Source organism: Kogia breviceps, chromosome 19 (genome assembly GCF_026419965.1).
Source record: "Kogia breviceps isolate mKogBre1 chromosome 19, mKogBre1 haplotype 1, whole genome shotgun sequence".
Lineage (NCBI taxonomy): Eukaryota > Metazoa > Chordata > Mammalia > Artiodactyla > Physeteridae > Kogia > Kogia breviceps.
Window position 1 is genome coordinate 50,551,774 of NC_081328.1, and position 11,110 is coordinate 50,562,883.

Sequence of the window (11,110 nt, forward strand, 5' to 3'; positions counted from 1 at the left end):
TAGATTTCCCAATCCACTGAGCTGGGCAGTGGTGTGGTCTTGCCAGGACAACTCTCCAATTTCACTCCCACGATCAGGCAGAGGGGTTTCCTCAGGGCTTGGAGGCCACAACAAGAGATGACTGGGGGCTGGGGGTGTCATCGTCCCCTGAGTGGGGAATGCAGCATGAAAGAGAAGGGAAGCGGGGGAGTTAGGCTGGGGGTACAGAGAGTTTGAGGCACACGTGGCACAGTTGAGGGGTGGCTGAGAGGCTTCTGGGTCATGAAGGATGGTTCTAGGAGACTCAGCTTGGAAAAGGAACCACACTGTGTGAGCAGGGCCCAGTCAGCCCCTCCTGGCCCCTCCACTCCCCAAGCAACAACCACTAATTCGATTTCTACCGCCATAGGTCAGTTTTTCCTATTCTAGAATTTCATATAAATGGCATCATACACTTTTACTCTGTTTGGCTTCTTTCACTGAACACATTATTTTTTTTCTTTTATTATTTATTTATTTATTTTTATTCTATTTTTAATTTTTGGCTGCGTTGGGTCTTCGTTGCTGCGCGGGCTTTCTCTGGTTGTGGCGAGCAGGGGCTACTCTTTGTTGCAGTGCGCGGACTTCTCACTGCGGTGGCTTCTCTTGTTGCGGAGCACGGCTCTAGGCGCTTGGGCTTCAGCAGCTGCGGCGCACAGGCTCAGCCATTGTGGCTCACGGGCTCTAGAGTGCAGGCTCAGTAGTTGTGGTGCACAGGCTTAGTTGCTCCGCGGCATGTGGGATCTTCCCAGACCGGGGCTCAAACCCGTGTCCCCTTCATTAGCAGGCGGACTCTCAACCACTGCGCCACCAGGGAAGCCCTGTAGTAGGGCTTTTTTAAAAAATCCTTTTTCATTTGAATGGCGCTTGGGAAGAGAAGACATAAACATGAGTGGCCCAGCTGCCACGCTTCACTGGACTATGCTGAGTTGATTCTTAAAAGGGTCAGCAGGGCTATCCAGCAAGACGCAGAGAGGACAGGAGTTACAGGCAGAGGAGAGTAGGTGGGAAAGGGCATGCGGGTGGACACCCAGCTGGCTGGCTCAGTGCAGAGGAGGGTTAGTGAGGCTCTTCTCAAGTACACTTCTGGCCATGTCACTCATCTGTTGAGAACCCTACAGTGACTTCCCTCGCCTACAGAAGACTCTAAACACCGTCAAGATCCGCCCCTGCTCGCCACTCATCTCCCACCTACCCCTCCCTCCGTGATCAGTCACACTGATGTATCACCCAAAATCACTGTTTCCTCCCTCTGTCTCCTACCCCTGCCCCCTGCCCTGGGTGAACACCCTCCCGCTCTCCCCCTTCACCTGTGTAACTTTTCAGGACCTAGTTTCAGGGTCCCATCATGAGTCCCCAGCTGTGGTCCCCCAGCTGGAAGGACCCTAACATCCCGGTAGAACTCACACCAACCCTTTCTGCACTTCCGCTTGAGAAGGCAGTTACACATATTGGGGTCCCCGGACTGGTACCCGAATTGAGGACAGCACCAACGGGGCCACATCCTCAAGGAAGGGTGGGGCAGGCTGGAGCAGTGTCCCCAGCCAATGGCTTTGCCTCCAGCTGGCCAGAGTTCTGGAAAGCCCACCCGCCACGGTCCGCTCTTGACCCTGAACCCTTTTATTTGGTGGATCTAGAACTCAGCTTGGGAGATGACCTCCATCACAACCCCTTTTCCTTCTTCACCCCAGCAGTCTGTTGCATGACTCAAGGTGAGAGGACAAGTTCTGGGGGTTCCGTCCTCCTCCTGCCCGGCGCTCATGCCTTTCCCCTGCTGCCAGCACACTGCCCAACTCGGAGCTCCTGGCTGCTGTCTGGAATTCAGGTTTGTTGGGGAAGGTCTTGGGCTGAGCCCTGAGCTCCAGGAGCCCACCACACCAGCTGGCTGGGCCTCTGGCAGACCCCGGGGTCTTCAAGCTCAGGCGCCAGGGGATGAAGGGGCAACGCTGGTCTGTTTGCTCCCTCTGCGGGAGCGAGGGGACAGCTGGAACTGTCCTCAGTCATAGAGGCATAGACCTTAACCTGCAGGAAGTATTAGGAGCCTTCTGGTGTCACCTGCAGAAGAGGAAACTAAGGCACAGAGAGAGGGCGCAGCTCTGAGGATGTCAGCACAGATGAGGTTGGCTTCTCCTGGGCGCCACTGGCTGGGGGACCCATCTGGACATCTGCCACCTCTCCACCCACTGCCTCCCTCCAGCGCCCTTTATTTCACCATGTTGGCAGCATGGGCCTCTCCTGCTGGATTGGGAGCTCCAGGAAGGCAGAGGCAGTGCCTGGTTCTCCATGGCACCTGCCAAGAGTTGGGAGTGGCACATGGTGTGTGCTCAACAGAGCATGGCGGAACGGATGGAGGGGGTGGGAGTGCACGCCCCAACTCTCACAGTGACTTAGATCCAGAAGCCAGCACTCTGAGCTGGGCAGACAGTGGAGAGCCAGAGGAAAGGCAGCTCGGCCTGTCTTCCCTGCCCTCAGGGACCCCAGGCCTTGCCTCCCAGCTCACCCCTCTTCCTTGGCCTTATTAAAAAGCCCTTGCTGGGCTTCCCTGGTGGCGCAGTGGGTGAGAGCCCGCCTGCCGATGCAGGGGACGCGGGTTCATGCCCTGGTCCGGGAAGATCCCACGTGCCGCGGAGCGGCTGGGCCCGTGAGCCGTGGCAGCTGAGCCTGCGCGTCCGGAGCCTGTGCTCCGCAACGGGAGAGGCCGCAGCAGTGAGAGGCCCGCGTGCCGCAAAACAAACAAACAAAAAAAACCCTTGCTGAAGAGGTGATTGTGTGTGCTGCCCTGCCCGTGGTGTACACTGAGAACCGCATTTGCCCGTCTCTGGCCTCTGTGCTCATTCACTCATTCAACAGATCTCTGACAGATGCGAAGACCCTTCCGTTGGGTGTGGAGGGCATGCGCACAACAGAAGACCAGACGCATAGAGCAAGTGGGTCCCAAGAGTGCACGAGGGGACTTCCCTGGCGGTGCAGTGGTTAGGACTCTGCACTTCCACTGCCGGGGGCCCAGGTTTGATCCCTGGTCTGGGAACTAAGATCCCCCAAGCCATACACAGCTAAAAAAAAAAAAAAAAAGATTGCACTGGGGATGTCCCCCTTCCCAGGCAGGGTCATCTCACTCAATCCCCTGCCTCAGGGCAGCTATCAAGTCAGGGAGGGAGGCCTCCTGGTTTCTCATGGCAGGATCCATCAGTCCTCAGCACCTTTGGGGGAAGACCTGGCACTCAGCCTGCTCCTGGCAGGACTTTCCTGTGGCCCCTCCCTCCCAGCCAGCAGATCTAGAGTCCCCCCTGGGCTCCACTACCTGAGCAACGCCGTTTTCTCTCACTGCCGTCCCCCTGGGTCCACTCTAGTTACATACACGTCACGACCATAGCCTGCTCACTTAGGTCCCAGCCCCAGGCCACCCTGCTGAGGCTCCTCACCAAATGCAGTCTAACCCTAGCCGATGCTTGGTCCCAGAGGCCACTCAGCCAGTCTCCTCTCTGGACGCCCTGCCTACTTCCCAGCTGCCATAAGGCTGGACCCTCTTCCTGGGGTTCCTCCTCCCATCCTTCAAAATCCAATGCACACAGTTGGGCCCTCCAAAGCCTCCCTCACCTGCCCAGGGGTCTGGGAACACTGTTTCCCCCAGGCCAGGCCTGGAGACCTTTGTCCCTCCTGTGGCCTGAATTCCACAGGCCAGTAGGGCACCCCAAATTCCCAGATATTTCCTAGAGAACTATCTTACCTGCAAACTTAGCCAGTAAGAAAGACAGATACTGTATGATCTCACTTAGATGTGGAATTTAGAAAAACTACCAAACTCATAGAAAAAGAGATCATATTTGTGGTTACAACAAGCAGGGGTGAGGGGAGGGGGAACCGGAGGAAGGTGATTAAAATGTACAAACTTCCAGTTTTCAGATAAATAAGAACTAGGGATGGGAACTTCCCTGGCGGTTCAGTGGCTAAGACTCCACACTCCCAGTGCAGGGGGCCAGGGTTTGATCCCTGGTCAGGGAACTAGATGCCATGTGCTACAACTAAGAGTTCACATGCTGCAACTCAGGATCCCACAGCTAAGACCCAGCACAGCCAAATAAGTTTAAAAAAAAAAAAAAAGAACTAGGGCTCTAATGTACAACATGATGACTCTAGTTAACACGGCTATGTGATAGAAAGTTGTCAACAGAGTAGATCCTGAGTTCTCACTGCAAGGAGAATTTTTGTCTTCTTTTCTTTTGATTCTATTTGAGATGATGGATGACAACTAAACCTACTGTGGTAATCATTTCACAATACACTTGACCCTTGAGCAGCAGGGGTTAGAGGAACTGACCCTAGGGCAGTGGAAAATTCACATAGAACTTTACAGTTGGCCCTCCCTAGCCACAGTACTCTTGTGTACTACCGTAGTATGTACTCATTGAAAAAAATCCAGGTATAAGTGGACCCCCCAGAGTTCAAACCCATGTTGTTCAAGGATCAACTGTATGTGTAAATCAAACCATCATGCTGTACACCCTTTGTTTTTTGGGGTTTTTTTGGCTGCACCGGGGGGCATGTGTAATCTTAGCTCCACCACCCGGGATCGAACCACACCCCGTGCAGTGGAAGTGCATAGTCTTAACCACTGGACCACCAGGGAAGTCCCAACACCTTATAGAGTGACGTATGTTCATTATTTCTCAATAAAACTGGAGAAAATAAATTAATTTTAAAAAGCCAGCAGAAGGGGTCCAGTGCACCGTGCGCAGGCTGTGAGCCCCTTAAGACAGGCTCGCCTCTCTCTCCCCCTGCCTACAGTAGCCCCTGGGGTTAATGAAAGAAACGATTGAACCTGCCCCCTCCCTACAAAGATTCACCTGCCTGGCAGGAGGGCCTATGTGAGGGCGTTTTCAGGCCCCTGCCGGCAGGCAGAGGGAGGATGCGGGTGGGTCCATCCCTGAGGCTGGGGTCTCCACCCCGCCAAGCTCAAGGCCAGACGGGTCAGGGCGCTACAGGCGCAGACAAAGAGCTGAGTCACGTTCCGGGCACGCGACACCCAGAGACTGGGGCCTCCCGGGCGCGGAGCTGCGGGGAAGCGAGCGCTCCCGGGGCTGCAGGGTGCGGGGACGCGCAGGCCGCCCGCGTATGCGGGGCTGCGGGAGCGCGCCCGGAGCGACGGGGGCGCGCGGCTCGCCCGGCTACCCGAGGACCGCAGCCCGGCCGCCGGCGTCCTCGGTTACCAGGAGTTTCGGGGCCGGAGTGCGGCGGGTGCCAGCGCCTGACGTCACCGGGGCCCGTTTGGGGAATGGGGGGAGGGGAGCCCCGCAGAAAGGCCCCGAACGTCGGCCCCAGCCACCCTGTTAGTGCCCCTCTTCCCGCAGGTTCCCTCCTCCGTGTCCTGTCGAGTTTTGTCCTCATTTATTTGCTTTCCACGTTCCTCCTTTTCAGGGCCCCATTTGCTCCCGCCTTTTCCGTTTCCATTCATCCATCCACCTGCCTTTAGACCTCTCTCCTCCTTTCCTTGCACCCCCCAGACATTCTCGGAGGTCGGGGGGGAGGAGCGCGGTGGAACGGTACCGGTGGGCGTCGGGCGCCCCCTCGCGGCCCACTTGTCCCGGCCTCGCCTCCGGCCTGGGAGGGGACCGGCCACTCGCCACCCCCCAGCCCCCACCCACTACCCGCCCAGGTCTGGGGTTCACGTTCTGGGTTAGCGGGAGCCGCGCGCCCCCCAGCGGCACAGCCACATCCTCAAAACCCACTCTCCGGGTTCTGGAAAGTGGAAAGCGGCCTCCAGAAAAAGGGACCTTGAGACTGAAGATAAGCAGGGTGGGGAAGAGGCAGAGGTTGCTGCTAGCTGAGGTAGAAGGAAGAGTAGAGTCTCAATTTTTTTTTTTTAATTTTTGGTTTGCTTTCTTTTTTTAATTTTTAAAATTTTATTTGATATTAGAGTATATTTGATTTACAATGTTGTGTTAGTTTCAGGTGTACAGCAAAGTGACTCCTTTATACATATACACATATCCATTCTTTTTCAAATTCTTTTCCCATGTAGCTTATTACATAATACTGAGTAGAGTTCCCTGTGCTATACAGGAGGTCCCTGTTGATTATCTACTTTATGTACAGTAGTGTGTATTTGTTAATCCCAAACTTCTACTTTATCCCTCCCCACCCCACATTTCCGCTTTGGTAACCATAAGTTTGTGAGTCTGTTTCTGTTTTGTAAATAAGTTCAGAAAAGTCTCAAAATTCTTCACCCATTTTTCCATAGAGTTAGCACAGGGATGTGCTGGGAAGTCTGCAGTTTGAAATGGAGGGAAACGTGTGTGTGTGGGGACAGGGGCAGAGGTGGGGGAATCGAGCCAGGAGTAAAGGGACAGGGAGGGAGCAGGAGCCATGAGGAATCATCTGGCCTCGGTGGACTGGGCCTTCCCAGCCGGCCTCCTGCCAGGCCTTAACTCTGGGATCAGATGACAAGAGTTTAAAAAGCGAATGGGAGGGGCTTCCCTGGTGGCGCAGCGGTTGAGAGTCCCCCTGGTGATGCAGGGGACACGGGTTCGTGCCCCGGTCCAGGAAGATCCCACGTGCCACACAGCGCCTGGACCCGTGAGCCATGGCCGCTGAGCCTGCTCGTCCGGAGCCTGTGCTCCGCAACGGGAGAGGCCACAACAGTGAGAGGCCCGCGTACCACAAAAAAGAAAAAACGAATGGGACATTTTCCCTCGAGTGTCAGTCCCCCTCCAAATCCAGATAGTGGAGAGCCTCTTGCCTGGCGACCAGGGTCCCTGATGTCCTGGAGGCAAAGGCTCACCAGGCCCAGGGACAGCGGCAGGTCTGTGACACACAGACTCCAGCAGCAGGGAAGTAGCTGGGTGCCTCCTTGACCCACTCTCTCTCTTTGGGACCCGAGAGGCTGAGCCCTTCAGGGTCTCCCCAGGTGGGACGGTGGCGGTGGGCCTGGAATGTTCCCAGCTGGTCCCAGGAGGGTCATTCTGATGTATCTGTGTGAGCCAGCCTGCCACATCATGAAGGAGAAAAATGGAGCGTCTGCTTCCTGGCTCTGGCACCTTCCAGACACTTCTGTGCACCTTGGTTCCCCCTCCCATGAAAACAAAAATACCTCCTCCCGCAGTACACACAGGTGGTTGTGAGGACTCTGGGAGGTAACCTTTTTTTTTTTTTTTTTTTTTTTTTGCGGTACGCGGGCCTCTCACTGCTGTGGCCTCTCCCGTTGCGGAGCACAGGCTCCGGACGCGCAGGCTCAGCGGCCATGGCTCACGGGCCCAGCCGCTCCGCGGCACGTGGGATCTTCCCGGACCGGGGCACGAACCCGTGTCCCCTGCATCGGCAGGCGGACTCTCAACCACTGCGCCACCAGGGAAGCCCGAGGTAACCATTTTAAAGGCTCAGCATGGTGCCAGCACATGGTAGCGCTCATACCTCAGGCTTACTTCCTGGTCTGTAAAATGTGGTCAGTGTCATTCATGTGTTCCCCTCAGCCAGTGCCTTGTGGCCTCCGCTCTTTGAACAATCCATCAGCGTTTGGCTCTCACTACCTCTTTTTTCTTTTTTCTTTTCTTTTTTTTTTTTTTTTTTTTTTGCGGTACGCGGCCCTCTCCCATTGCGGGGCACAGGCTCCGGACGCGCATGCTCAGCGGCCATGGCTCACGGGCACAGCTGCTCCGCAGCACGTGGGATCCTCCCGGACCGGGGCACGAACCCGTGTCAACTGCACCGGCAGGCGGACTCTCAACCACTGCGCCACCAGGTAAGCCCCTGACTTTTTTTTGCAATGCATCTATCATATTTTAAATGGCTGTCATCCCAGGGAACATATACTCTTGTGATCTGCTTTTGTGGCTGTTATGTCATACCATATTCATTTTCAATATTGCTGCAGGGCCAGGAAACATTAATTTGGAGGAATTATATAGCTAATTCCTCAGAAAGAGCACAAAGTCCGGAATTAGGAAGTTACCAGACTAAAGAACAGGCTGTTGGGACTTCTCTGGTGGTGCAGTGGTTAAGAACCCGCCTGCCAGTGCAGGGGACACGGGTTCGATCCCTGGTCCAGGAAGATCCCACATGCCACGGAGCAACTAAACCCATGAGCCACAACTATTGAGCCTGCACTCTAGAGCCTGCAAGCCACAACGACTGAGCCCGTGCGCCACAACTACTGAAGTCCGTGCACCTGGAGCCCGTGCTCCACAACAAGAGAAGCCATGCAATGAGAAGCCCGCGCACAGCAAAGAAGAGTAGCCCCCGCTCGCCGCAACTAGAGAAAGCCCACGCGCAGCAATGAAGACCCAATGCAGCCTAAAATAAATAAATTTATTTCTTTTAAAAAAAGAACAGGCTATTGAGGAGCAAGCTCTTCCTCCCCCCTCCCTGTGGAAAGAGCATCTCTGTGAGTGGGCAGCTGAGGGCTCCCTGGTGACCTGCACCTTTGTGTTCTGAACCAGTTTGCGAATGAAAGCCAAGCTTCTGAGGCTGCAGCTGAAACACCACTTGATCCTTTTGCTAAAGCAGCTTGTGCTGAGCATAGTTGGGGAATTACAGCTTTTACTGAGTCAATGTCCACTTGTCGACATCGGCCTGACATTGGGTTGGGAATCACTGGAACTCGTCTTTTCATTCTGTCTACCCTTTACTAGATATGGTTGCTATGAATATAATAACTTGCTTTTCACAGTTGATTTTCTTGAAAATCAGATTGGCAGCTTTGCATAACAACAATCAGAACTCCTGAGCTACCCAGCATGGGGAGACTGAGAACAGCCTTAGCTGTACCATGTCCTGGCCAGCTGTGTTGACTCAGTGCAGCTGACCTCTCTGAGCCTGACCTTCCTCGTCTGCAGGAAGGGAGACAACAGCTGTGCCTGACTTGTGAGTTTATTGTGAGAATTAGACAAGATAACACAAGGTGGGGCTTGTAACAGAGGTGGGCAAACAGAAGGCTCTCAATTGAGTTAGCTACCAAATTACCCTTAGAGAAGGAAATTGGAGAAAATACAAAAACCCACACACATCTGTAGTTTATTTACAAAATTGCAGTGATAATGTACAAAGCTCAAAGTATTTGTTCACAACCATAGAGGATTTTTATTTTAATTAATTACTTTATTTTATTTAGTTAGTTTTGGCTGCGTTGGGTCTTCCTTGCTGCGTGCATGCTTTCTCTAGTTGCGGCGAGCGGGGGCTACTCTTCGTTGTGGTGCGTGGGCTTCTCATTGCGGTGGCTTTTCCTGTTGCGGGGCATGGGCTCTAGGCGTGCAGGCTTCCGTAGTTGTGGCTCTCGGGCCCTAGAGCACAGGCTCAGTGGCTGTGGCGCACTGGCTTCGTTGCTCCGCAGCATGTGGGAACTTCCCGGACCAGGGCTTGAACCCTTGTCCCCTGCAATGGCAGGCAGATTCTTAACCACTGTGCTACCAGGGAAGCCCCATAGAGGATTTCTTCCTGAGACCTATAGAGCAAGATGTTATCAATATTTTCTGGAGCGTTTTTGGTCTTGTTTTGTTTTTTTTGGCTGTGCCGCATGGCGTGTGGGATCTTAGTTCCCCAACCAGGGATTGAACTCAGGCCGTGGCAGTGAAAGTGTCGAGTCCTAACCACTGGACGCCAGGGAATTCCCACCCTCTAGCCCACTTATTCTTTACTGTGGCACCTAGCAGTTTAAACTTCTCCTTCACTTAGTTCTCAGGACTGCACAAGGACCACCTCAACGAAATCATCCTAGGTATCCTTACACAAGGACTCTGCCTTTTTATCTCCCTCACCTGCAACAGGGCTGCGCCTCCTGGATATTTCCTTCATCAGCACTTTCACGGCCACCCACCAGATCTGAAATTGACCTCTTGCCCCAGAAGAGCTGCCTAATCCCCCTCCAGGCTCTCTGTCCCACTTCTTTCTCCTCTTTGTGGAACTGGGTCCTGGGAGGGCCTTGGGAACCCTATGGCTTGATGCTCACCAGCATACGCCTCATTGTCTATCAACCTATACCTGGATGTCGGGTCCACAGACGAACTGAACAAAGCTGTGTGGCCACTTACTTCCCCAGTGCTGGGGGCAGAGACAGGGTGAGCAGGGAGGGGGTGGAGGGGGGAGTAACTAGGTTTTGCAGGAGCTGGCTCTGGTGGTGAATCCAGAACATCCATCCCTGCAGGAACATTGATCCCGGTCCCCCTTCCCGCCCCAGAGCTCTACTTAGAGGAGAGTCTGAGCAGATGAACTGAGACGTTCTGGCACCCTGCAGAAGGGGCCCTAGCAGCCCTCCAAGCCTTTCTGATTTCCTCAAAGGCCCTGTGAGCAATGCTCCCCGTCTGAATACCTGCAGGCAGGCCTCAACCTCTCCTTAACTGACACCACCACCTGGGCCCCAACGCCTCAGACAGGTCTGGGCTCTTTCAGCCTTCCCCTTGCACTGTTCCCAGATGTAGGAAAACTCCCCGCTGAAGCCACTTCTCTACCGGCCCCGGTCCTCAGCGCCCCCACCCGCGCCCTCCCCCAGCAAATAAAACCACACAGTTCTCTACAAAACAGACACCTTACGGTGGAGCTTGGAGCTTGCTCTCCGGTCCCATCCAAGTCCCTGGGATGGACGCTCCGAGAACTCCCCGCCATAGGAATTTGGCTGAGCCCCTCCACAAAGCAGGATTGCAGTTATGGGTGCCGCTGGGACCGTGGGCGACCACTCTGTCTCCAGCCGAGGGCTTGCACACAGGGCCCGTTCCATGAGCTTTAGGGCCGAAGGGGGACAAGATTACACAGGCCCCTTGTTCATTAAATGGGCACACATTAGGCGCCTGCTGTGTGATAAGCTCTGTGCTATGCTTTGTGGGGAACGCGACATCGATGCCTGGATCCAGACTTCGATCTGGAGAAACGAATTCGTCATTGATCTTTGTGAGAAGAGTCAGCCTTCCCACGAAGACGGCAAGTGAGTTGTAACTGTTGTGACAAAACACCGCTCAAGAGCACCTTCTCTGCTGAGGGTGGAAACCCGCATCAAAGACAAACCCGAACACAGTTCTCTGCCACACCCAAGATGGCCACCTGCCCGGTCCCCCTGTACTGAGTTGCACGCAGGCGCACCCAGCCTGCCACTCCTAACATGGCATATTAG

At 54.5% G+C, this 11,110-nt stretch overlaps 1 long non-coding RNA gene across 1 annotated transcript; it reads right to left on the reverse strand.

Moving 5' to 3' along the window:
• Nucleotides 1-9,064: 9,064 nt before the first annotated feature.
• LOC136793241 (uncharacterized) lies at nucleotides 9,065-11,048 on the reverse strand. Its single transcript, XR_010838239.1, has 2 exons — nucleotides 10,537-11,048; nucleotides 9,065-9,451 (listed from the first exon to the last, which is right to left on the reverse strand). It is a non-coding gene; the product is annotated as an uncharacterized lncRNA (long non-coding RNA).
• Between the last annotated feature and the right edge of the window lie 62 nt (nucleotides 11,049-11,110).